Below are 25,313 nucleotides of genomic sequence, written 5' to 3' on the forward strand. Positions count from 1 at the left end.
TTTCAAAGCGTGCAGTTGCTTCAGGGTTTGGGGTACCATCCCTCAAAGGAGGTTTTGCAGCAATGTTTTCCACAAGCCTTGCTACCATTTTAAAAAGAAATGTTTTCCTGCCCATAAGCTTTCTTACCTTTTGTTGTGTAAGTAAATTCTTAAACACAAAGATGAACAGACACTGCAGGTACGCGAGCTGGTATACCAGGCAGTGCAGGAGATATTACCCTCAGATGAATACTTTGATAAAACCAAATTGGTCTGCCCATTACAAGGATACATGTTTTGAATTACAAATTAAAATAGACAGGAAATGATCGATTTTTTTTTTTTTTGATATATAAAGAAGATATGAACAAGGTGGTCCAGAGCTCCATAAAGAATTGTTTTTCATGTAATTCTATATAGTCTCCTTTGCTCTCATTTTCCCAAACCAAGCAAACAAAACAACAACAAGGACAGCTGAATTGAATTAGTGAGCATCCAAAAATATCCAGTCCATCTTTCTTATACACACACAAGAATGTTGCTGGTTTGCCAAAGAAGAAGCAATATTTTTAATACTGCTACCCTCAAAGAAGCTGTCTCTTGGCGGTCTGAATTACAAACTACTGTCTTTGGCAGATAAAGCAAAGAATATGTGACAGTGTACAAAACTAGCAACACAGGAATCAGTCAGCAGCCATCTCTGTGCTGTCCCATATCATGAAGACCTAGTGTTTTTACTATTTTTAATTCAAACCAATGGCCTGTAAAGTCAACAGGATTTTGCTAGAGTAAAATCTCAGCACTTAGCCTTTTTTTTGTTTGTTTTATTTAGAAGTTAACCTCTTGTTAGCTAGTCAGGAGACTCCTGTAAGATATTCTTACCTTCCAAAAGGCTGAGCTGATTTTTTTTTTTCCACGGGATTCGTGGTAGAGAAGAAAGCAGTGAAATTCTGTTATTAATAGAAGTGACTGGGGGGGAGGGAGCGAACCTACTCAGCTAGCAATTTGGAAGCAATACACTATTTACATACTTTTCTTACATCCATTATTGGTTTAACAGGAACATAGCTTTTCTCCACTGTGGTATTTTCATGCTGAGAAATGCAAGGGAAACAAAAAATCTGGAAGCACTTGAGTCATGTCGGAATCCAGATGTTAACATCAGAAGAAATGATCCCGTATGGTTTGGGGGTCCAGTGAAGACATATTTGAAATGCTGGGCCTAGCCACTTCGTTATAACAAAAATGGATCTGAGTCTCAAAAACTTTCAGGAATCCTAGCCATTGTGAACTATTCTGTGAACCAGCGCAGCATGTGTTTAGGCTATATACAGAATGTTTACAGAGCAAAAATCCTTTTTAGCAACTTCAAAGGGAGCTAGACATCACTTAGAGGTGGTTTAAACTGGAGGAAATCCATGCGTGAAGAAGGGAGAACTTTGGCTGGCTACGGTCACGGGACTTCCCTCTTGCAGGAGGAGACTAAAATAGCACCACCTCGACAAGTAACTGCAACGCCACGCATTCGGAGATGCCTCCCCGCAGATAACACACACGGGCACACACAAACACAAATGAATTAAGAAAGAGCCTTTGTTGTTCCTGTACTCTGATCATTTCTGTTTTTAAATGCCTGGGCGGTGTTTGGAAACTACGGGCGAAAGGTAACTTGGTGGAGTGACAAATGGATTTGGACTTTGAGGTAGGGCAGGGCAGGGCATTAAATTAAAGCCAAGCGGTATCTTCCTGCTGTATGAATGGAGTTAGGCTTGGGGAGGGAAGAAAACATTGGCTTGGACTGAACTAAGGAAGCTTTTACTCTGTCTTTTTTCTTTTCTTTTTTTTTTTTTTTTTTTTAACAACCATTGCATCTTTCTTCTTGTTCTGTTGTTTCATTGCCTGCCCAAACGCACAATTAAAAACCAGACGGAAGCCATAAAAAGCGAGTTAGGTACCTCAGCAGGAAAGGTAAAACAATGGCCAGCGCTCAGAAGCCTCCCCTCCAACAAATTAGCCACGTTTATAGTTTCGAAGGTCTCCTCAAGCCAATCCTGCTGGCAGGGCTGTTTGCCAAACCTGGGGAAGGAAGATCAAAGGACACCGGTGCTTGAAGAGAGGGGAGCTCTCAGGGAGCTCAAAAATGTTGCCAAGCGCCTCTGCAGAGACAGCTGGAGGGCCGGGAGCACCAGGGCAGCACCAGGGCACCAGCTACATTGCCTGATAAAAAGGTCTTGAGCAAGCCAGATTGGTCTGAAATAGCAGGAGAGGATCTTTGGTAAGGGAGATGTGTGCCAAGCTCCCTTTTTGTCCAGTTTAAGTGCAAAAAGATAATTTTGCACACTTAGGCCAGTGAATTAGTGGCAGGCTTTGGAAGGACTCACTTCAGCCAGCTCAAATGAGACTCAAAGGGAAACTTCAGAGGTGCCAACCCCATCAGACCTTCTGGGCCACCCATAGCAGAGCCCCAGGGGCTGACACCCCACTAAGTTCCTGTTTTCAGAGATCCTGCTTTGGGGCATTATACCCTGTGTGACAGAGGAACCAAAACTCCACACCTTAACCAGTGAGAGCCCGAGAGGAGGACAGGATGCAGATGATCCAAGCAGAGCAGATGATCCAAGTAGATCAAGCTCCCTGCTCCAAGCAGGGAGCAGATGATCCAGGAAACAGTTTCCTTTCAAAAACAACAGGTCAAAGCGGGGAAGCTGGGGAGGGACTCTTTGTCAGGGTGTGTGCTAATAGGACGAGGGGGAGTGGTTTTCACTAAACAGGGTAGATTTAGATTAGATATTCAGAAGAAATTCAGAAGATATTCAGAAGAAACTCAGAGGGTGGTGAGGCACTGGCAGACTGCCCAGAGAAGCTGTGGCTGCCCCATCCCTGGAGGTGTTCTAGGCCAGGCTGGATGGGGCTTTGGGCAACCTGGTCTGGTGGGAGGTGTCCCTGCCCATGGCAGGGGGGTTGGAATTAGATGGTGTCCTGGTTCCAGTTAGGACAGAGTTAATTTTCCTCCTAGTAGCTGGTAGGGTGCTATGTTTTGGATTAGGATGAGAAGAGCGCTGATAACATGCTGATGTTTTAATTGTTGCAGAGCAGTGTTTACACCAGGCCAAGGACTTTTCGGCTTCTCGCTCTGTCCTGCCAGCGAGCAGGCTGGGGGTGCAGCAGGAGCTGGGAGGGGACAGACCCAGGACAGCTGACCCAAACTGGCCAAAGGGGTATTCCATACCATGTGACATCATGCTAAACAATATATAGGGGTGGCTGGCCGGGGTGGGGGGCTGGCTGCTCGGGGATAGGCTGGGCATCGGTCAGCGGGTGGTGAGCAATTGCATTGTGCATCACTTGTTTTCTTACACATTATTATTATTAATACTATTATCATTATCACTATTATTATTATTATTGTTATTATTATATTCCTGTCTTAATAAACTGTCTTCATCTCAACTCACCGGCTTCACTTTCCCGTTTCTCACCCCCATCCCAGAGAGGGAGGGGGGAGGGTGAGCGAACGGCTGTGTGGTGTTTAGCTGCCAGCCGGGTTAAACCACAACAGTCCTTTTGGCGCCCAACGTGGGGCTCGAAGGGTTGAGATATCGACAGATTTGACCAGAGTGTGTTAAACTAAAATTGGTATAAGTATTGGACCTGCTTAATAGTTGCTAGTCACGATGTTGATTGCCTTAATCTCAAGTCTGCTGTACCTGTATTCCAAATTGAGTTTTATAGTGCGTTACTTTCTGTATGTGCTCCCTGTCGCGCTGTTTATCCTTTCCGGGCCCTGGTTTAAGATTGTTATGGTACTGTGCGGTGTAACAATGGCTTATGAAATGATGAGATTTCTGGTCATGACTCTAACCTGGTATTTGTACTCAGCACTGTCGTCGACTCTATACTTTGGAAACCATATCTCAGAAACTATTAGCAATTACACCTATTGCCTGTTTTCGTCAGGGAGCCAATCTGTGGAGGGGACAGGGGAAGATATTTTTTCCTACCTGTTCACTCTCCCTTTCTCCTTCACCACCCCTTTAGAGGTCTTTAGAGGTCTCTTCCAGACCGAACCTTTCTATGACTCTAGGAAATAAATCTGCCTGCAATCATGAGTCAGAGCCCTTAAAGTATAGGCCTATAGTTTTGGAAAAGCGCATTTCCGTGCTAAATGACTGAAGATATTAGCTTCATATATATATATGCATATCACTAGTCAGTGCATAATTAATTGTAATCAAACACATGCAATGCAGCTCTGGAAGGCTTCCACATGAATCAAAATTGAAAAGGCTAAGGATACTTATTTAAGAAAGAAAATGAATAAAATTAAATCACAAACAATGCAGAGCAAGCACATTGACTTGGTTTGTAAAAATATGCAAACTAATCAAAGAAAACACATTCTGAAAAGAAAACACAGTGCATAAGTGACTGACCCTGTCACCAAGGCCAGCATATCAGCACAACTCAGACAGAGACAGGACATTCAGTGGCTAGAAGAAAATCCTATACTGTAATAGCAGGAATTGAACCAAGCACAAACTTAGTTAGAGGATTGGAACTTGCACATCTCTGAGGCTTTGGACAAGCTCTTTCTTCAAGCAGTAGCTGGAGTGGTACCACATCACCACTTCGCACAACACTTGTTACCCTCACCCAACACAGCAGGGGTGGGGGACATTCAGAAGCCCGTTTCACCACAAGGTTATTCCTTTGTCTGTCAAATAAATGATCTTCTACTGCAATTCTTCTTAAGCACTGTGGTTGATGAGAATCATCCAGGTCAGCTCAAACCACTCTTTGTGGCAGCAGACCTGGCACTGAAGGGGCGAGGACGGCTCTGACATCCTGCTCTGCCAGCTCTGCCTGGCCACACTGACGTCCTCCAGCAGCAAGGCTCCTTATGGTGAAGTCACGGGGCTTTTGCCTCATGAGCACACCATTCCCTGCTGCGTACTGCAGAATATCACGTCTTTTTATATAAGCAAAAAAATACAGTGCTCTGTGTGACTAAACATAGGTGGACAACTGCACTGATACGGAGGGAAAATTCCTTTGTAAGTATTGCAGATATAGAAATTGTTGCTGTCCTACACATTTTCCAATTTTCCCTTCTGTCCAAAGCCTGAGACCATCTTTTGGACTGTCATCACACACATTGGACAACTTAGCTGCTGCAGACCTGCAGCCCTCAATACAAATTCAGGGAAGGCAGAAGTCAAGATTATTTTCACCTTAAATAGTGTATCCCATTCTCTGCTTTATCATGAGTACAAAAATGTGAAATATAACATAGTCTCAAAAAGTCAATTGCACAGAGTTCCCCAAGCATAGCAGGGAAAAGGCTAATGTTAGAGAAGAATAATTTGTTTACTACGTGTATTTGGTAAAGCTTCCCCAGCACTTGCATGCAGTACTTTTAAGGAGAGGATTACAAACAGACTGGTTCTGCAGCACTTTGCCAGATTCAGCTTCGGTCTGAATATTCAAATTTTAAAGCAGCCTGTTTGTGGCCAAGTTTGGTTCCACGTTAAAAAAAACAAACCAGAAAAAAATAAATAAATAGGAGAGAGAGAGAGATGATCACACAGACCAGCTTTGTGATGTGAACCTGGAACACGAGCAAACATCCTGTTTGTTTTTAAATAGAAACACAGTAGAAGAGATGCAGGTCCTTGCTTAGCTGTGCTATTTGTTGCTGAAACTGAAATGCTGGAGAGCATCTTTCCTAAAATTACGTAGCAACAGTGTGGAAATAGCTATCTCAGTGACCCAACTAACATCTCTTTATCAGCTGAGAAAAACAGGCACTTGTAGAATGCAATTAATCTCCTGGGTGGAGAGCTAAAGCAGTGTACTAGATCACACTCCACAAGTGCCCATTTTTCTCTATTGACTGTGAAGCAAGCCTGAATTTTTCAGTTTCTACTGCATTTGTATTTTCACCAAGAAGCATTTCATTGATGGAGAGGGATTAAAAAAAAAAAAAAAAAAAAGAAGAAAAAGATAAGCAAATCTCTCAGTGATCAAGAAACTGGAACATTCTTGTAAAAGAACACATTAGACTGGCAAGATTGAGGAGACTCGATATGAAAAAGCACAAATGGGCAGCAACGATGACAAAAAGAGTAGCTTGACAGTTTATTGACTGAGAATGGCTTTCACATCAGGAAGAAAAGAATAAACATCATTTTTTGAGTGCCAGATATGAAGCATGCACTAATATAAGTAACTACACAGATGGCTGGCTCTAGAGCAGACCTTCCAGATAACTGTAGGGTAGCATAGCAGTTGTGAACCATACAATGCCTTTTAAGTAATTTACATGCTTCTATTTCTGCATTCTGTACTCCACAGACAGAAAATTCAATTAATTTTCTCCCTGACTGTGTAATATTGGCATATCGTAATGCCAAATTTCAGCATGCATGCCTCTCACCAGAAAGAAGTAGGCTCGCAACAAGGGAACGGGGACATCAGCAAGAGAATCAGGTAGGATAAGCTCTTTACATACAAAAACATTGTAAAATCAAATCTACTTATTCACACATATTCTGGCAGAAAAGGATGGGGATAAAGAACCCTGGCACATAAACTCTGCCGACTATCCTACGTTTAATGTCCTTTAAAGCCTGTAGGACTGAAGTAAGAGCTGTAATTCTGAGACCACACCAGAACTGCTATCAGGATATAACTGCAACGCAGGTGAACACCATCTCCAAGCTGCTGAGGTTAAAGCTCAGTTGAATACAAGCAACTGAGAAACTACAGCGGAGCAGCAGCAAACGCTCCCAGGCACATACCAATGTGAGAGCTTACTTACTCCATCCCTGTGTTTCAGGGTACCCACTTTTTTTCTGGCATTACTGGGATTTGAACAGGGTTCCCTAATTTTTCAAAGCAGTGGGCAGCATCCAGCTCCTCAGATTGACCTGTGCACCCCTTGTGAACGCAGACATTGAACTTCTTTACGGCCTAACAGGCTTGAGGTGCTGTTCTCAGCCTTTCTTTTGTTGTAATTCTCTGTCCCGTATCTTATGGCAACATTTCTACTTCATATGAATGCATGTAGCCAGAGGCTGGTGAGGAAGAGGGAAGGAGGGAATTTCACACATCACTAAGAATAACACAAATGCCGTGGCAACACTCAAAAATGGGAGGAGAATATTTAGAAGCGTGACAAAGGAACCGGCTACAGCTGGACAAGAGAGTTAAGAAAAGCAAACTGCTTTTTTGCATGATACGTAGTTGGTCGGTTCGACACATGGAAGGACAGTGCTTTATAACAGAAAAGCAGAAATGGTAATGAGGTGAGAATAAGATGAACAAGAATTTATTTGAGCACTTCAAAACAGTAAACATTTCTGCTGGGTATGGCATGACTAAGTGCAACTTTCTAGAAGCTATGCTGGCTAACAGCCACAAATGAAAACTATTTTTTTTGTATTTAGGACAGAAAAGAGATTTCAGTTGTCTTGCATTTGAAGATGCTACATGCCATATCATGTAGTATGCCATAAGAGAAGCAAGGCTTACAAGGTGATAAAATCAGCTTTGTCTATCAAAAGTACATCATTAGGGGAGTAAGAAGCCACAGAACTCCAAACCTTTCCTGAGGGGTGTGACTTTGGTGGATCCTGAACTCAAAAATCTTATCCATGGTCCTCCAGGTATTTGCTCTGCATAAAGATCTTTAGATGATGGTCACTGCCAGTGCTGTTACTACAACTTCTACAGGCACTGTTCTCTATTAAGGGCACTCATGCATTCTCTTCCAATATACAGCACCTTGGAAAGTCGGTAATTCTTTTGACAGAGGCCACCACAGGTTAGAGGACAAGCAAGACTTCCATTGGATTTCCATGAGGTCCCACCTTTCTTTGTATTACTCAAAAATTTACCTTCTTACAAAGTGCCACCAAGTGGCATACAGTCCGTTTACAGAAGAGCAAAACACACTGATGGCCCGTGACTGAGACTAATTCACTTCCAGACTTAGCTGCGTTTAATTTTAATATAAACCATTTTGCAGCAAGACTCAAGGGACTGAAATCGCATAGAGGGAAAGTTTTCCTTTTATAGCTTGCTGCTACTTTTTGGCAGTTCTGAACAAAGAGCCATCTTTAAACAGAGGAGCTCTGAGAGCATCTTTAAGCAGGCTCTTTCATTCCTGTTCTGGAACCTGAACAATAGGAACAACGACAAAAGCAACTTCTAGTCACAATAAATACATTGTTCCCGTTTAATTAGTGTTTTGCCAATACAATTGGTGGGTAAGGGGTCAGAGGAACTGAAAATTGTATACTATAGAGATCATGCTGTCAGGTAGCACATTAAAAATATTAAAAATGTTTTCCATGACTGTTCCACAACACACCCGGAGATTGGACTAGCAGAATAGCACGTGCACCAACCAATTCTTTATAAGTGGGAAGCTGAACCCTGTAATCTCTTTATCATCCTGTCACTGAGTTAATGGTCATTACCATGAACAGATTCTTATTTTATCAAGCAAGTCAAGGCATCACTGGTGCTTTTCATATGATAATAATGATGTTTTACACCACAATTAAACAAGCACAAAATTTTCAGCTTTACCACAGGCTTAGCTGCAACCTTGCAACTTGCAAACACCACCTTAAAAGTCTTATCAGCGACACTCCTGCAGCACACTATTCTGCTTATGACCAAACCTTTCTTTCCCTCTCTCTCGTTCCCTCTCCTCCGAATACAATACAAAAAGATTAGAGGTGGAAACAATAGAGGAAAGTCTCAGCTGCAAAAAAAACTTTCCTACATAATGCAACATACCATCCAGAGCAGAGGCATGGAGCTTAACAAAGAGCTTAACATGTGTTTTCATTCAAGATTACCAAAATTCCAACGAATGCTGCTTTTCTTTATCGGCACTAAAAATATTCTAACAAACATCCTCATGTCAACAGTTAAATATTTTCAGAACAAAATCTCCCATTGAGCTTTGTTTGTTATCAGCGAGAAGTAGTTTTGCAATATTTTGTTTCCAACTCCTCTCCCCAAAAACAGCAATCACTACCATTGCTAATTTCTTCAATTTTTGGAAATATTTTACTTCTTCAGACAAGCACGGAAATCAGTTTTCATCCAAGTATGTGACAAACTCAAGAGTTAGATCTAAAGTGCTGTTTTGTTTTAAGATATCCATGTGCATCTAAATTGGGTGGTAGTGGTGGTTTTGTTTTGTTTTCAAAAGATGATTCTAATCTTATCACCACATAAAAAAATAAATCAAGAACTTGACTGCAGCTAAGTGTGAGCACATGTACAACAGGACAGAGCCTGTGCAGTATTGCGTTGATCTTGGACCCCAGAAGGAATTTTATTAAATGTTCAGTGATTTTCAAAGGCGACTCCCCCAACCCCATGATTTTCTGTGTTATCTCAGGACACCTCACATACAACAAAATGAAAAAAAGAAATAGCTGACTCTCTGAAGTCCACTTCTGCAATACCTTCCAGATAAGAGCTGCTGTTCCTTTTTTTAAACTGGCAAAGTCTAAAGAAGTGGGGGAAGGGATGGAGAGTACAGGGAAGAAACAGCTTCCCTCAGAGAAGGATGCCAAACTCAAGTTCACTGCACTGTAGTGCTCCCCCAGGACAGAAAACCCATTCACTACCTAAATCCATTAAATATGGGAGCTGATGAGAGCACTGGGAAAAAAATAGGCTGTGACTGCTGCCAGCAGTCCCTGTGTGCAGTGGTGTCTCCTCCCGAGGTGGGCACACCAAAGGGGTGGTCAAAGACTGTGGGCTACCCGTGGTTGGCATACACGAACATGGCTGCCACATCCACTCCGGGCCAAAACCAAACCTGCGATCAATGGGGAAGGGCTCTTTGGTTCGGAGCCATTCTCCACAGTCATCCCTCTTTCCAAAACCGTATTTAATTGGTATGAAATGAGGCATTGCCAGGCGGCAAGACGCAACATTAATATCCCGTATGGTAATCTACGTATAAAAGGAGAAGTTGAAGTCCAGATTTTAAAGTATGATTAATGATCTCTGTGTGCACAGTTTCAGTTACTCTGAAGAAATGCTGAGTTCAGCTTCTGGAGGAAATAAAATAAATAAATAAATCAGTCTCCTTTAACAACTCTTAAGCTAAACCAGCTTTGGGTTGAGGTACCCAAATCACTGGCTGTTCTGGGATGGTTGCCATGAGGCCCTCTGGAGAACCACCTTGGGAAATGAATTAAGCCACAATACATCACATATTAAAAAGTAAAACCCCAGAGTCCTTGCTGCAGATTGCTTTACAGTCTTTGCTCAGCCAGCATCTGTGGGTGGGGTAAGTATACATTTATAGAAGGAAGGGGGAAAAAAAAAAAAGAAAAAAAGTCTTTCCTGAGGGAAGGCGAGTGAGTTTCCATGAGGTAAGCAAGGGTGTGAACTCACTCCACAGCCAGGGGCAAGCTGCAACTGCCCTCGTGTGTGCTCTTCCTCTACGGTAAACACAAGGTATCCGACCGGGATGGCGGGTACCATCGGCCAGCTGCTGCACCTCGACTCTGCTTTCACCCACCCCGACAGCTCGGAGCCTGTGCTTACACCCAAAACACAGACACAGACCGGGCCTCGCCAGCTAACGAGCGGGCTGCGGCGTTGCGCCTTGCCCCGGCAGGCCCTTCTGCAGGATGAGAGGCCAGCTGCCCGGGCATGGACGGCGCGTGGGAGCTGATTTGCTCTCGGTGGCTGTCAGGAACAGGGTCCATTGCTCACATACCTGCCAAACCTTGTTCACTTCATGCCACGGCAGCTGCAGTTTGGTCTGAACTGCGGCCCACACCTCTGCCTCTGCTTCCCAAATCTGAGACCATCAGCTGCTCCTCAGTGAGCCATCAACCGACGTTGATGGCCACCAGCTGGATCATCCAAGCTGGCTACTAACCAGTTTGAACACGTCCAACAAGGTAGCTGCCTGCCAAGAACCGTTCAGTGGTACCCAAGTGCCCACTTGGGCACAGGGCTAACCTCTACTGATGGGCTAGGGGACCTGAGAGCTGATAAGCACCTTGGCTGAGCATGTAGAAGGGACAGAGGTAAAGACGATGTCCTTTTCCATAAAAAGCCAATGGAAAGACTGGCAGAAAGATCATCTAGACAGCTTTATGAGTCTCCGTTCAAAGGCTATCCCGCTGAATCCTGCTGAAAGTGGATTTATGGGAGCATATGACAGCTAAAAACAGCTGTTTGAGCCCACTGTGCTTCAAGTCTCCCCTTTCCTGACACCTAATATGCCCCCAAAATTGAATTCTGTATGTGGTGGCCTTATGGGATAGGTACACTGGTTCTGCCTCTTGTGGAGATGCTCCTACACCAAAGACACTGACAGCAAGAAGCACGCAGGTCACCTCCTCTGTCCTGACATTGCTTAAGTGCCAGACAACAGTAAAAAGAGATGCTTCTTCTGTCTTAATATTTAACTGCTTTTAGACCTTTGATGTGTTTATGGCTGAGCCCAAGACACCTGACAGGAATCAGTCTGTGCACTATGCGCACTAGACCTGCTAAGCAAAACCTAATTTTACAAGTGACGCAAAACATATCCGCCCTTCCATACCCACACAAGACATATATTCAGAATAATAATAATAAAAGGCAATAGTTCATGTGCTTTACGCTAACCAAAGAAGCAAATCATATGGCACTGGCAAGCTATACTCTTCCCTCAGCTCTATTAAGTTTCCATGCAGCAAATGTCTTAGGTGCCTACTGAATTCTTTCTTCTACAGTATTGTTAAATTCTTACTTTGAAAATAAAATAAAGAAAATAGCAATATTACACTATCTGTTTCCAGGTACTCCTCAAGAACCTTCATCACAGCTACAATACCTATAGTGCAGCTATCCACCAAAGAGAAGCCTAATTCTCTGGAATTACCACTGCAGCGTTAAAGTGCCTATGCTGCCAAAGCAGTCAGGAAGCTAATAGATTTGTTTATGGACTAGACAAAGCTTAATTAAATGAGGCAGCTCTGAAGAACAGTAAATCCTCTCTCCTCCTGCCTTTCCCTCCCCCTTTTTTTTTCCTGAAGTATCTTTCTCCTAGTGGCTTTCCTCTTCCTAATAATCCCATCACAAATGACAGATATGTTATCAGTCATCACTGGGATTTGACACATTCTTAATACCTGTCATGACAGCTCTGAAGTCTGCATGCTATCCCATTGTATTCCAAGACATTTGCAGGAGGTAATGGACACATCAAATCTCAGTGAACGGCTCTGCTTTATTGGACTGCTGTTTGCCATACAGAAGTAGATGCTTAAAAAAAGCTAATCTATGATTATTCAAAATTACATGCTGAATAAGTAAATATAAAACATTACAAATAGCTTTTGTACTCTCTATGCCTACCTTCATCTCAAGATAGCTTGGCCACGTTGTAGAATTTATTATCATATATTTATTGATTAGAATGCTTTAATATATATAAAAAAGGTATTAGTATTGGTAACAGTGAAAAACATTAATAAATAAAGGTCTTTATTGAAAGGATTAAAGAGTTATGCTGGTAACATGGGAATGTATTGCTGTGCCTATGCAGTCTCTCTGGTTCCTCAGCCCTCTGCTTTTTATTTGAGTAGAGAACCTGATGCAAAAGCAAGGTGCAAGTCAAGGCTAGAAGCAGATTTAACGTCAGAGACAAATACATGAACTTACATGAAAACAATGGGTTTGCGAAATGTGTCATTTGAAGTAATTGTTAATATTATAAAGTCCTTATGAGTCCATTCCTAATGCCAGCTGATTTCTATGGACCTCTTAATACAGGTAACTTTTTAAAAATTTTTTTGTTTGTTTGTTTGAGCCCCCAAAAGAGCCGTGATGGATATGGCACTCCACAAAACAAATTCAATATTCTATACAGATACATTTTCTTTTAAAAAAATTCAGATATTATTTCAGATGACTCTGATCATTTGTGTGCCATACTTTTCAGGCACAAAAATAAAATAACTTCTTCCTGTAACATTTATTTGGAGACAAAGTTAAAGACTTTCTCATTTTAGCTGAGCTGCTGTAAAACATCATATAGCCAGTCCCTGCCAGCAGCATATAAACTGCAAGACAGCAGCATGCCTTGTCATTAGTAAATGCAATAGCTTATTGTTCTCGATGCATTTACAGTTTTGCACAAAAGCAGGGGAAAAAAAAAACTGCAACAAAAACAAAAACCCACACAGACTAGAGACAATGCCGCCCTGTGCACACAAGTAACTTAAGGCCCTTTCAGCGAAGCAATAAAGCTAAAGCAGAACTGTGAGTAGCATGCTAGAGTCAAAAGGAAGTGTCCCACTGACATCAATGAGCTTTGGAGAAGGTTTGGAGTCAGTAAGACAGGCAGAACACGTTCAGCAACCTAAATGACTGCACATCCTTTGGACACAATTGTTAACCAATACTAAGGGTATCAAAAGATTTTCATTTTCAAGAAATTGATGAGCAAAGTGTTTTTTGTTGTAGTTTTTTTGTTTCTTTGTTTGGCTTTTGTTTACAAACAGCACAACTGAGAACCACAAGAGTAGGTCTTGCACCTGTAAGCACTGGGGAGCAAACTGATGGCATCTGGGGGCAGTGAGGGCTCATTCTGAGGATGTACCATGACAGCACTGCAACTCCTGCTCTAAGAATCTCAAACTCTGTAATAATGGCACAGGTTGAGTATAAACTCATCCTGCCACTCGAAGTACTTTTAGGAAAGCTGAAAGGCTAAACTTGTATCAGCAGGCTTCCTACCAGATCAGATATTGCCTGTTCTTGAGCAGCCAACACAAAAACATACCACCAACACTGCTGGTATCACATCTCCTGATCACAACCTGGTGCCAGGGCCTGCTCCGGATCCCATTTGTGCTGCTGGCTGATGCTGGACTGCACATGCCCATGGAAGCAGGCCCCATCGAGAAGTCTTCCCAGCAAATATTGCGAACTGGCTGCACTCCAAGGAGCATTACAGCTTCTCCTGCTGTCTGCACGTCCAGTTATTCCTTTCATATCCACCCTCAGCTGTAAGCAAATCAACATGCCAATCCCTTGGGACACATGGCTTAGCTTATACTTAAGACTTGCCATTCGGGTTTGTGCTTTGGACATTGATTTCTATTGTCTCAGCTATCACTCAACAAAAGGGCATTTAATTGCTGTCTCATTTAGTCCAGGGGGAGGGGGCGAACAACTTTTACCAGCCCTCTGATTGATGGCAGCCATTAGCACCTTCCAGCACAAAGCGGACTTATTAGAGGCCCCATTTACATGTGAAGTTCATTGCCACACAAGTGAAGCAGAGCTGCAGCTACGCTGGCTTTAACAACTTGAGAGACAAAATCTTCGCATGAAATGAGTCTGCAAAAACGCTTATGCTAGCCGTCGATTTAAAGGGAAAACTTGGAAGATTAATGAAGTTTCAGGAAAGCTTCTGGAGAGAAAGAAAAAAAAAGAGAGAAAATTTAGGAAAAAAGCTCACAGTTTTTGTTTCTCGCTTTAAGCACTACCACGTAGTTGCTTAAAGGGTTGTAAACCAGCAACCAACCTGATTTATATTTATTTACACAAGATAACTCAAGGAAGCACTTCACATCCCCCATGCATCAAAGTTTATAATTGCATACCATGAAAGGCAATGCTGAAGAATTCCATAAACTATTTTGCCCCCTTATGTAAGCATTTTCTATTTTCTTTGTGATGGAGGAATGAACAAAATTAATATCCACATTTAATATCCTACATGTTCTGTAGAGCAATGAGCCACATACTCTGGTGTTCTAACCAAACTGCTGACCGTGTATTTTTAGTACTCGGCTCATTTTGTTAAAAAGCACAAGGATGCTAATCTTCCTTTCAAAGGAACAGACCTCAAGAAACAACTAGATCAGTGAAGTCTTCTTGAAAAGGAAATACTACCTTTAATCAGTGCAGTTTTGAGCAACTTGCAGTAATTTCTGTAAAAGTCTAATGTAGACTTTGAAAGCTTTAACAACGCAAGTTATCAAAACGTTTAATCAACGCAAAATCCAAGACCAAGCCCATTTTGAACATCAGACTTCCCAGGCCGACGTACAAACACCATGTATTATCAGACACACCTCGGTGCATTTTTTGAAGAATTTACCGTCCGAGAGAGGCGGATCACTGAAGGCTGACTGTGCAGGGAGACGACGCACAGCCAAACACGCGAGCACTTGTGGTGTCTCAGTTGTGGGAGCGCTAATCCCAGCCTGGCACGGAGGTTTTCTGCAACCATGCTAGCTATACCCGCAAAAAAGCGCTTCTGGCTAGTCTCGGAAGATATCCTGTGTTATTCATGTAATTGATTTAAAATTCCATAGCAAAATTACAAAAACTACTGTGCTATTACTCCCTTTCAGCGAGTCCACCCTTATGTTCGCATCCTCCGCAGGACATTCCTTCGTGATACTCATCTTCCCCCGTGCACATTTCTAAATAAGCTTAAATATAGTAGCTGTTTTCGTGCTTTTTTCTGCATTTTGAAAAATCATGGTCTTAGGTATCTAAATGAATGTGCGTAGGAGGGAATGTACTTTTTTGTTTTAAAACAGCTGTCTTCATTGTTATTCATTCTGCAGCTCACATGCATGTAAAACTATATTTTGATCCCTCCCCTTCCCAGTAGTTTTCAAGGGGAAGTAAAAACTTTATACACAGAAGCTAAGTGTAAAAAACAGCAACAAAGAAAAACCTCCCAAACTGGCATGCAGCCAGTTACTAGCTAAATGCTATTATACACTTGGTTTTCTTAACTTGGTTCTTTGTAAATTTTATTTTCCTCTCCCATTGTTTCATTTCTCTTCAGTGTCATACAGGAGACACGCGTTTCTCTTTCTGGAAAGGCTAAGTACTATCTTCCAAAAAGCACAGTCTATGGATAATTATTGCCAGTAGCAAAAGGCTGAGATTTAAGCTGCAGAGGTAATTCCAGAAAAATTCTTCGCATTTCCCTCCAAACTCACACCAGACTGGAACGAGCACTCCAGACAGTGGCACTTCCAGGAACATCGCCAGCACCAAGCAAGATGTCTAAATTGTTTTAAACTGATTTACAGCTAAAGAACAGACCAAGAGCCATGGTTGAGCAACCCCTCTGTCAATCTTAACTTCAGGTCTCTTTGGATGCTCAATTTAAAGAAAATTCTTAGCTGGAGGAAGGGGTTTTACAAGCCAATTTCTGCGAATCCTGTCAGGACAACACGTGCTAATCAAGGTGAACAGGTCCTGGAAAAGATCTGGATCGAATCTCTCTGATTGTCCTCAGAGATGCAGTCAGACCTGAACACCTTCGACATTCAGTTCAATCACACATCTGCTCAGCATCCCAGTGGGAGTCTCAGAACCTAAGTGCAAAATTAGGGCAAGCACTAGCACGGCAGTCAGCTGGAGCATCTTGCTGGCAGAGGCACAAACCTGCTCTCCTAATAGGCATACCAGCAATAAATAGGTTTATGAATACAGAACCTCTGCCAAGCTGCTCTTTCTTTCCTTTTTTTTTTTTTCTTTGCTAATTTTAATGCCTCTTGCAAGATTGGCTCCTAGAAGTTTCATCTCCATTAGAAGTAATAAACATTTATTATATGCTCCAGCAACATTTGAAAGTTTTGATGAATAGCAAGAAATTTATCGAGAAAACAGAATGATAATATTCCATTTTAAAATACAAATAGATCAAAAAAAAAGAAAAAAAAGAAAGGAAGGAAGGAGGGAAGGAAGGAAGGAGGGAAGGAGGGAAGGAGGGAAGGAGGGAAGGAGGGAAGGAGGGAAGGAGGGAAGGAGGGAAGGAGGGAAGGAAGCTTACCTGAAAACAAAAATATCACATGAGAATACTGTATGCACACCACGGCTTGGGAGAGAAGAGCTGACTTCTGCTGGAACTTCAGGAGGAGATGAGGTGGTGTCAGGGTTTAATCTTGTTCAGCTGCGCTCCAGAGGGCACCAGGTAAGCCGCAAAGTTGTGCCCTGGGCTGTCCCCCTCTGTCTGCTCACCTGGAACAACAGAACATGTCGTCAGCAACCTCAGCACCGTAGTGAGGCAACGTTTCGGCTTCAAGACACAGTGATGGGTGTTCATGTTGGCTGCTAGATATTGAGTACGGCCTTATGAAAGGGGAAACCCATTAAAGCTGCTGTTGTCAACAAGCATGGTTCTTTGCCTTTCTCAAGTGCAGGTGCCTTCTCAATTTAAGACATTGTGGGGCAATGCAAAGCCCTAGGAAGCTATTTACAAAGCATCCTTACTCTGCCTTCGAAGGGTCACTGCAGAAGATAATGACAGGCCCATAAGAAACTTACTCAAGCCTCATCTGTGGCAAGAACACTTCATGATAAGAATTTGACTATGAGCTGCCAATGCTTGGCTGACCAAATAAACCAGTGCTACTTTCAAAATAGAGACATTAACCAAAGACTTAAATTACATTGTACTTTCATCTGCTCTCATTCTCTTGCAGCCCCCTTCTTCCCTCTTCCCTTCCAACCCTCAGATAGTTCACCACCCATTTTTAAGGATGGATGCCTAAATGAAGCCCTTTATTAAAGCCCAATTTTCAAAAGCAATGTCACCTTGCAGTTTCCCTTCACTTCAGAAATTAACTTCTAGGAGCATATTCTTGAAAAGACTACACCTGTACTTATTTCAACTTTCTGGGGAATAATTGAGTATGGAAAGTAAGATTTAGCCTGATGAAATTTTTATTTCCATCTAAAAATAAAACGGAATGGATAGTAAAGAATTTTTTTCCCCAGCCTTCCTCCTTTATTTTCTTCTGAAAGGTGATGACAAAAGAGACATATTACAATCCAATTTTTTCCCTATCAGAAATTTCAAGAAACTCACTATTATCTACTTAAGTTTTGAGCTATCTAGAGCAGACTGTTAAATATTTTTATGTTCTGAGCAACCTGACCTCCCTGGCCCTGCTCTGAGCAGGGTGTTGGACTAGATGACCTCCAGTGTTCCTTTCCTACTTAAGTTATCCTGTGATTTTTTCCAAAGGGAACAAAGACCAGTTTGTACCTCTCAGAAATTCAAGAAAACCTTTTTTTTTTTTTTTTTTTATATTTACTGCAGTTTTTTTTTTTTTACTATATGCATCTTCTCTGACATGGGAGTCTTTCAATAGTCCAATTCTATGAGAATTTTACATGTGAAAACTCTTAAGAAAGTATTTTTTGAATCTTAAATTAGCAGAAGTATCTTCTCACGTGCCATAAACTCAAATGATTTAACACATTTAGGGAAAATTAGCATAGTAAGAAAACTAAGAACATATTCTGTGTTCTCACTTAGGCAATAATGAGGAAGAGCTTGAGGGGAAAAAGTGGTAGTATTGACTGTAGAAGAAGAACTGCCAAGTTCACAGTAATACGTTTTCTATCTGTGATTCAGAAGTCAGGACTCTGCTTTTAAAATCAGACTGAGCCCCAGTGTGATCTGCAGCTGTCACTGCCGTTTGCAGCAGAGCAGCGGGATCCCTAGCAGGCTGCACACCCCTCTCTCCCTGCCAGCACGGTCCTCCCGTAACGCCTCCTCCCTCTGCCACGGCACCGGGGCACGCACAGCCCACATCTCTCGCACCTCTGGCCGGCTCCACCACGTGCACGAGCCGAACCACTTAACTGGTTGGCAGCTTCCTGAGCAGTTTAAAGATGACTTTTCAAAGAGACCTGCACAAGGCAAACTTGCTCATGATTTTTTTTTTTCCAAATTCTTTGTTATATGGATGTATTTTGATTAGTAGTAGACTCAAGAAATGTAATGCAAAAAGTTCCACTTCCCCATGTACCTGCTCTCATTAGAGAGGAATAAAGACGTAATTTAATAGAGGAATATCCAGGGGAATAAAGTGCAAAAATTCCAGTCCTAAGACACCATAAAGACAAAACATTCAAATAAAAAACAAACATGCTTTTTCTACCATTATGGTGAAGGAATGCCACGGGATTAGAAAGTTCTCCTCAAGTCCAACAACAAAGCCTAATTTGTACTGCTTTTCAAAGCTTAACACTCCTGTTATCTCTATCCTCCTCTCCAAGAGCTCCAGATACTTTCCTAATCATAGCATCGGGCACGTTGGCCATCCAGTTCTCTCACCGCTACCGCTACTAGGGATCACCAAGGGAAGAAAGGGCTAATTCCCTCAGCACACCACTAGCATGGGACTACCCAGGAAGGGGATACACATCCTTTCTTCATTTTTTCAGGAATCACAGGCACAATACAGCACATTTGCAATTTTATTTTAGTAAAATGATTTCAAATAAATTAACACCATCACCTGAGCCTTAGCCTCAAACAGAATCTGAAGAGAACTGTTGTTAGAAATGAAGGGCTTTTTCTTCAACATCCTCCTCATCGTTCGCTTAGAAGCTCATTACATTAAGTAGGGGTGGTTGAGATGCGAAGTCAAATTTAAGGACTCTTAAATCCCTGCCAGCTGAGAACAGCTGCACAGGACGCACAGCTGGCATGCACGTCTGCTGCAAGGACACGGTTCTGCAGATTACTGGGTTCCCACTAACACGGAGTAAATGACAGCGCATGGGAAAGAAACCAGCTCACAAGCTGGCCCCCAGCAGCAGAGAGGAAGCTTTGTTCACCCCTCTGGGAAGAGGACAGACCAGGCTGCTCACATCCCTCCAGGCTCACCCAGAAGAGTACAACATGATTATTTTTTTACAGCCACTGCCATATTTCAAGTAAATTCAGGCAAATATGCACTGTTGCATCTACAATCCACTCTCACCATCCAGTCTTTTTTTGTTAATGATATAAAGATGCAACAAAACCTGCCGGTGGTTGCAGCCTGTCTAATGCAAGTCCTGCCTAGTACTCCAGCTGGCTAGATGAAGGTCAGTGACACGGCTAACACCTCTGACATTTTATAATCAATTGCCAGCATTTACAGAGGAGCAAATATCGCTAGCACTGAGAACACTTGGAAAGAAAAAAACTCTTTACAATTAATCTTAAGCTTGCTCTCTCTGATAGCCAAAACACGCGACAACGATGCAACCTAGCAAGCCAAATATTAGTGAGATTGGTTTCTGGCATCCAATGCCATATTCTGTTTGTATATAAACAATTGCAGTTTATCCGCCTCTTTAAAATAACTGCAACATGAATCATCGTAAGGACAGCAGCAGAGAAACAGTCAAATCCTCGCAGTTGGAGGAAAACATTGAATTCTCAAAGCAACTGCCTATGAATATCAGACAAGCCAGCCCTGAACACCTACGGGAGAAATCTCGGACTTTGTGTGGCTGCTCTTGGAAGAGATGCTGACCTTTACGTAGCCCTTTGGTGCTAGTAAAGTATGACGAAGCTCTTCCTGTACACCGCACATCCATCCTGTGCCTGCTTTCATCTCGAGGACAGGAACAGGGATTGCTGCCCTTTAAACTACTCTTGATTTTTAGCCGGATGTTATATTCCACCATGACAAGTGAGGATGGAGGACGAAGGAGGAGAGATTTTAAAACAATACTGGGTAAACAGTCTGCAAGTCCCCTTTGATTTATAAACTGCCAAAATGTTGGATGGGTTCAGCAGCTGGGAAGCCCTAGATTTGACAGCTCTGCCCTTGCTCAATGGTTCAAAGCAATCATTTTGAATTAATGCAGGGCCTGAGAGAACAAGGGTACCTCCAACTTAAGACCTCCTAAAGACCACTGTTTCAGACAAAATTCTTCCTCCTGAGAGTCCTTCTCATATTGCAGCTCCTAATGCAAACCATCACTCAGCTCTTGCTTTTCACAGGAGCTGGCTGCTTTATGGTATAATGTTTGTGTCAAACACAATTGCTAAAGGCGCTCCAATTTACACTAATAATTGTCATTAGGAGAAGAAAAAAAATGGTTGCACTTTTGTCAGGAAAGAACCGTTTCCCGATGTTTAGCATAAGCTAGATAATGGTCACAGGCAGCATCTTGGCTCAGCAGGCAAGGCTGGTAGGTGGTAAATGAGAACGTTGCGGAGGGGACAGATATTGTTCGAGGGGGGAGAGGGGACAGTGTCTGCTGAAGGAGGCACCCTGACGGCACGAGATTTATGCATCCACCCTCGTGTCAGTCGAGGAGGAGGGAATCATTATGCAGGGCCAGCTGCAGGGGTGTGCGCTGCTGTCTGGAAAAATTAGAAGTCTAGCAATGAAAGATAAAGAAGGGAGAAATGACAGAGTGAATGAAAACCCCACGATAAACCCATTTAGGCTCTCTTCTCCCCAGGATGAAAGATGAAGTGTAATCTCTTTGGCACTTGTCTTGGCTGAGACTCCAACAAATATCCCTAAATATACACACGTGCATGCCCCCGGGATGTACAATGCCAACGTCCACCAAGACGACCAGTAACTGCACAGTAGTAAGCAAGAGTCCTTTTCCTGCATGTTTAGCTAAGTTCTGAGGAAAGATCAGAGCATGCTGAAATGCCTTGGATTCGAAGAAGTTTCATCTGCTGCCGGATGCCTTCTTTGTGTAAATACCTTGGAAAGCAATCCTTTCCATCTGAATACCTCGGGGAAGTGGCAGGGGAAAGGGAGAGGGGAGAGGAGATGACAGGAGCACAAGATGCTGAAAAGCAGCCGAGCTCAGGCTCTGTTGTTTGACTGTTATTTGACTTAGAAGTTTCCAATTTCACGTGGCATTCCTGTGCCTAAGAGAATTTCTGGCCAAATCAGGCAGGTCTGCATAACTTCTTGTCCTATTTAAGGTAGAGTTTCTTTTTCTCCCTCATTAAGATACACATAGAGACAAAATACTCCAAATATTTCTTCATTATGCTCATTAATGAAAACAGCGTCAAGTCAGGCTCTCAAGTCTTACTGGTATTGGCTAGCAAAGGAATAACGAAAGAGGCAGCAAGAAAAACAATGGTCTTTAATATGCTCCCGAAAGCCCCTGGTTAAAATTCCACCCCTCAGCCTACCAGGGGATGTGCCTGGTAATTTTTCCTTCTGCCTGTCCTGACCACTACTAAAGCCTCGGGGCTCAGAAATTCTTTCTGGAATGCTAATGCCTCGCAAGAAGCCAAACAGTATGAAAAGGAGCTGTTTGGAGAACATCTTCCTAGGGGAGAAGAGAGAGAGGATGCACTCGGATACTTTTATTTCAAGTTACACACCCTGACTGGTGGTATTAGCCACATTTTCTACCAGGAACAGAAGAAATAAATTTTGCCTAACATGCCAACATTGTGAATTATGCCACTGTACGTCTTTTAGTATAAGATCCAGAAACAGTTTTATAAGAATGTTTTGTTCATGTACAGGCATGAGAATTAGGGGAAAACACAAAACAATTGTACTGTAACAGTCTTCCTTTCTACTACACATGTACATCCAGAAATGTGGGTATTTATTTGCTTTTCTTTTAAAATACTCAGAAAAAATCCCCCCCCCCCTTTCCTTTTATAAAACAGCTCTTTTGCAACATTCTTCCTAGCTGTACGATCTATCAAACGTTAAAGAGAATTATGCTATCAGGTTTCAGATTAACCACTGACCACGTTTACGATTACCTGGTACATTATACAAGCTACTCACTACTGTACATTGTGGGTCTAACAGCTTAAAACACCAGGAAATATCAGGAAAAAAAATCCACTCCCAAACTGGAGGAATTGAGACATTGATTCATGCTGCAATCGAGGTAGTGAAGTGGAGAATATGGCCCTCTGATGAATTAAAACAAATGGAAATCACAAACATGCATGCTCAAAGAACGTAACTCTGAAGGCCGGTGTTTGATCAATGTATGTGAAAAAACATGGGAATAAAACATAAGCTTTTACAGTGAGCAACAGAAGTAAAACTGGAAAATTCTTAAACTACAAAACCATATCATTGTCAAAGTGCAAACAATCCAGCAAAGATAGATATGTTTCACTTTTTTTTCTAAGGAAAGTAAGGACAGGCAAATGTATAATATTAATATCAATTCAGGAAATACATTCATAGTAAGATATCAAATATATTATGAAAAGAGGGAAAAGGAATGTGGTTATTTATCTGGCTTCAAAACAGCACAGTGTCAAGTTAATTTAAAATTCAATTTCGGTTTAAAGCATTACAAGGAAGAGAGAACCCTATGTATCATAGGCTGTAAATTGAAATCCTACCAAGGCTTTTGTCTGCCAACTAGTTGTGTATCAGCTATAAAGCCAGACTGCGGCTGCTTCTTTTAGGAGATTAGGCTGCAAGGCTCTTGTAAACCACGTTCAGAGAAGTTTGTCATTTACTATTTCCAAAAGCATTTTATTTAAGCCTTCTCATATTCAGTTACTTAACTGAAAACTGGTTTTACAATAACCCTGGGCTAACTTCCACAAGGTAACGTCCAGCACAGAAAAGTGCGCAGGGTCCTACCCTTTGGAAGGCACCACGACCCTCTCTTAAGCATCTGTACAAATGAACCTTTGTAAGCAAGAGCAGTCTGTGAGCAAAAACAGCTTTGGGTGGGGACATGAATTTAAAAACAAAAACCAAAAAACTTATCTTTGTTCCCCCTCTAGAAAACATATATATATATTAAAACATTTCAGTTAAACTCAGCATAAAACCTTGAACAATGATGGTTTGAGGAAAGAGGCAGGCCACTCTTCTAGATTTTCTGGGCTGAGGGATAAATAAATCTGATAGAAATGACATTTAATATGCCCCAAGACTACGTCCTGAATCAAAAAACTACTCAGATTGCTGATCTTGGTACAGACTGTAAAAAAGAATGACCCAAGGAGAGTCTCTTGCTTGTCTTCCAGCCCCAGGAGGCCCAGCTGAGGTGCACTGGCCAGCCTGGCCAGCAATGCAAATTCTGCTCTTTGGCCAATGACCCAGCTGGACAGCAGACAAAACCTGGCCTGGAAGGGCACAGAAAAAGCTATGACAATGATGAAAATAAATGTATATCCCTGACCTCTGCTCCTCCAAAAGGAAGGCAGAGGAAAGCAGCCATTTACAGCAGCTGGGGTTGTTTTTATTTAGTCATACGGGCCTTTAATCTCATTGTACAAACGCTTTGCAACATCTCGAAAGCTAGCTGAGGGAACAGATGAACACCTTGGAAAGCTTTGTTTTTGGCAAAGTGAAATTTAAGGTGTGTGCGACTTGGTCCTCAGGAAAGGGGTAATATTCTCACACATGAAATTTATCTCCGCTGACACATCCACAGCTGGGGAGCAGCAGGAACAGCTTCCTCATGCTGATCTAACTCGCTTCCATTTTGAAACGGAGGGATGAGGAAAAACATTATTAGAGTTGATAGAAAAGTGTTTTCTTATTTCAGTAATGGCTTTTATCCTATCTTTGCAAACTACATAATTACGTGTATGTTTATGATAATACCCATTACGTATAATTACATTTACATTTTTCCTTAAACAATAATTTCTAAAAATTGTGGAGGCTTAAAAAAGCTAAGGGGTGAGGAATTTGATACAGTGCGAGATGGAAAAGAGTTATTTTTCTCCCTTTTTAAAAGAATACATCTGGGCTTCCTCCTCCTCCCACAGCAGAGCTCAAGACTGTAGGTATGCTCCCCAGTCTGTTACCCACTTATACCCTCACCATTTAAATAGTTTATTCATTCTTGTGCCTTACTATGCAATTTTGGACCTACAGCTTTGAGGTGTTTTTTTAATAAACTTTTCTGCTGGCACTTACCCTGGAAACTACCACCACTGCACCACTGTACCAATATTTATACACGTGGTGTTACAAAAATACACCATTTGCTTTGATGTGCTGCTCTTTCCTTACCTCCCACTCCAGTAGGAAGCACAAAGGATATTGAGCAGTGATAAGAAATCCTACTGACATCATCATTATACAGTGGCATAGTTAAAAGGTTTAAGTCTGAATTACTCATTCAGTATCCCTTGCAGAATGGCCAAAGCAAGCCTCAGTGTTGCTTAAATTTCTGCAGAAACTAGGAAACATTGTTAAAAAAAATAAGCAAAACCCCCCAAATTTAAAAAACAGGCAGCGTCTGTTACAAGGAAAACTAGAAGGCAGCACCGGGACATTGCACACAAGAGGATACAATGCTTGCTTTCTTTCCATGCTAGTCATTATATGGCATGTGACTCTCTATTTGAATGCTATTTTATTAAAACGTTTTTGGTAGCAAGATGTAGTGCAACACAAATTTGGAGGAACTGAAGCTGAAAATGCCATCTACGCCTAGGTATAACCAAAGGACTAAACCAGCCCAAGAGAGTGATGCTCTTCAAGTGAAGGTGGGAGCCTTCTGCAGAGGAGTTGAGGCTTCGGTTTCTTTTGAACTTGATGAAG

At 42.1% G+C, this 25,313-nt stretch overlaps 1 protein-coding gene across 7 annotated transcripts in view; it reads right to left on the reverse strand.

The window, feature by feature from the left end:
* PLXNB2 (plexin B2) overlaps positions 1-25,313 on the reverse strand; it is a 259,864-nt gene that overhangs the window by 161,645 nt on the left and 72,906 nt on the right. For all 7 annotated transcript variants that reach the window (XM_080598192.1, XM_080598197.1, XM_080598189.1 and 4 more), the window contains one exon: positions 16,826-17,013. The gene's annotated coding sequence lies outside the window, so the exon portion shown is untranslated. The remainder of the gene's footprint in view (positions 1-16,825; positions 17,014-25,313) is intronic.

This window comes from Anser brachyrhynchus (genome assembly GCF_964034855.1).
Source record: "Anser brachyrhynchus genome assembly, chromosome: 1".
NCBI classification, from domain to species: domain Eukaryota; kingdom Metazoa; phylum Chordata; class Aves; order Anseriformes; family Anatidae; genus Anser; species Anser brachyrhynchus.